This window comes from Canis lupus, chromosome 26 (genome assembly GCF_048164855.1).
Source record: "Canis lupus baileyi chromosome 26, mCanLup2.hap1, whole genome shotgun sequence".
NCBI lineage: Eukaryota > Metazoa > Chordata > Mammalia > Carnivora > Canidae > Canis > Canis lupus.
Window position 1 is genome coordinate 19025229 of NC_132863.1, and position 3091 is coordinate 19028319.

The window sequence follows — 3091 nt, forward strand, 5'->3', positions numbered from 1 at the left end:
ATGAATGGATAAAGACGGTGTGGTAGAAGTTTGGGAAGATGGCAGAGTAGGAGAGCCCTAAGCTCATCCATCCCACCCTTATAACTAGGTATCATCCACATCCAAGTCAATAAACTGGAGAGTGGTCTGAACACTGGCAGAACAAACTCCACAACCAAATATAGAGAGGAAGCTGCATCTGAAAGGTGAGGGGGGCAGAAAGGCAGAGGGATAGAGGGAGCTCTCTATAGAGGCCAAAGGAATGGGCCCTCACGCTGGGAAGCCCATGTAAGGAAGACTAATCTCCATAATATTTGGTTCTGAAAACCAGAGGGGCTGAATTCTGTGAGTTTGTATAACCAGTGGGACTTCAGACCTGGAGCTTTAAAGGTCATCTGACTCAGCACTGGGCGACCAGGGAGGGCAAGGGATAACTTGGTTGCTACCCTTAAAGAGACAGCAGCCTGCATAGAAAGGCAACTTACAAATAGCAGTTAACACAATGCCAGGGGCAAACATGAGACAGATCTGTTCATACGGATTTCCCAGTTTAGTTTCAAATCCCTTCTCTGAAAACAAGGGAGCCAGCAGGCACCATTTTTCTTCCCACCTCTCCCAGCATAAGCACAGACACACCTGTAGGAGGTGGGGCTCTACAGATACTTGTTACCTAACCTGCTAGCAATGTGCATTGCCCAAAGATTCTCCTGAGGATTTGCTCACTCCAAGTGTGCTAGTTGCTGGCTCTGGGCTCAGGGCAAACTATGTTAAAGCCACATGCACCCTGCCCCACTACTAAGTGCATAGCCACCGCCATGCTGTGCATGTTATGTTTAGGTGTGGTCCCCAGACACCTCAGCGACCAGCCCCCAGCTGTGCCACCCTTCAGGGAATCCTGCCTAGGACTAGTGGTCCAGCACAAATTTTGCTAACACCGCCACCCCACCCCCAAATTTCCCTGCCAGTACACCTTCTCAAAGCTGGCCTGCTTGGATCCCACTAACATCAGAGAGCAGCTACAGCCCATAACGTGCAAAGTCAGTGTAGACAATGGCACTGAAAGAAAAAGTGACTGAGACGCAACACTCATAGGATACTCTCCTGAAGTGCCAGGTTCTGGTAAACAGGGAACACAGTATTGCAGGGCACCATAAGACCTCTTCTTTATAGAGTCACATAAGGCATACCTGACTTTCCTGAAATACAGAAACAGACACAGAGAGGCAAACAAAATGAGGAGACAGAAAAATATGTCCCAGATGAAAGAACAAGATAAAATCACAGCAAGAGATTGAGATAAAATGGATATGAGTAATATGGCTGATAGAGAATTTAATGTAATGATCATAAGGATACTCACTGGACTTGAGAAAAGAGTGGAGGACATCAGTAAGACCCTTAACAAAGAGATAAAAAATAACATATCAGAAATGAAGAACTCAATAAATAAAATTAAAAATACACTAGGTGGAATAAATGGTAGATTACAGGAAGCTGAGGATTGTATTCGTGACCTGGAGGATAGAGTAATAGAAAGCAATAGAATGACAAACAAATATTGTAGAATAAGAATAGACTTAGGGAATTCAGTGACTCCAGCAAGCATAATAACATTTGCATTACAAGGATCCAAGAAGGAGAAGAGAGAGAAAGGGAAGCAGAAATTGTGTTTGAAGAAATAATAGCTGAATACTTCCCAAAACTGAAGTGGTGGTGGTGGTGGGGCGGGGGCAGAGATCCAGAGTCAGGAGATCCCCTAACAAGTTCAACTCAAAGAGGACCATACCAAGACACATAGTAAGTAAATAGCAAAACAAAACAAAAACAAAAATAGTGATAAAGAAAGACTTTTAAAGGTTGCAAGAGAAAAGAAGACAGTTACATACAAGGGAAACCCCATAAGGCTATCAGCTGATCTTTCAGCAGAAACTTTGCAGGCCAGAAGAGAATAGCATAATATATTCAAAGTGCTAAAAGGGAAAAATTTGCAGCCACAAATACACTTCCTAACGAGGCTATCATTGAAAATAGAGAGATCAAGAATTTTTCAGATAAACAGAAACTAAAGGATCTCATGAGCACTAAAATAGCTCAACAAGAAATATTAAAGGGGACTCTTTGAGTGGAAAGGAAAGACCATAAGTGAGAATATGAAAAGTAGGAGACACAGAAGCAGTAAAAGTATTTCTGTAATAAATTAATTAAGGGACTCACAAAACAAAAGGACATAGAATATGACACCATATACCTAATACATGGAGTGGGGGAGGAGTAAAGAATGGGTCCAAAGTTAAGTGACCATCCACTTACTATAGATTGCTATGTGCAGAAGATGTTATATACAAGCCTAATGGTAGCCACAAATAAAAAAACCACTAATAGATATGCAAGGAATAAAGAGAAAGGAATCCAAGTATATCAATAAAGAAAACCAGCAAATGATGATAAAGAAAAAGAGAAGAAAGGATCAGAGAAAAGCTACTAAAACAATCACAAAACAAGCAACAAAATGGCAAAAAAATACATTTCTATCAATAATTATTTGAGGGCAAATGGACTAAATGCCACAATCAAAAGACATAGGGTGGCAAAGTGGTTAAAGAACACGACTCATCAATCTGCTGTCCACAAGAGACTCATTTCAAGACCTAAAGACACTGGCAGACTGAAAGGGAGAGGATAGAGAAACATTTATCGTGCAAATGGATGTCAAAAGAAAGCCGGAGTGGCAATACTTACACCAGACAAAATAGACTTTATTTTATTTATTTATTTATTTTTTTTAAAAGATTTTATTTATTTATTCATGATAGTCACACAGAGAGAGACAGAGAGGCAGAAACACAGGTAGAGGGAGGAGCAGGCTCCATGCAGGGAGCCGGACGTGGGATTCGATCCCGGGTCTCCAGGATCGCGCCCCGGGCCAAAGGCAGGCGCCAAACCGCTGCGCCACCCAGGGATCCCCAAAATAGACTTTAAAACAAAGACTGTTGGGCAGCCCGGGTGGCTCAGCGGTTTGGCGCTGCCTTCAGTCAGGGCGTGATCCTGGAGACCTGGGATCGAGTCCCACATCAGGCTCCCTGCATGGAGCCTGCTTCTCCCTCTGGCTCTC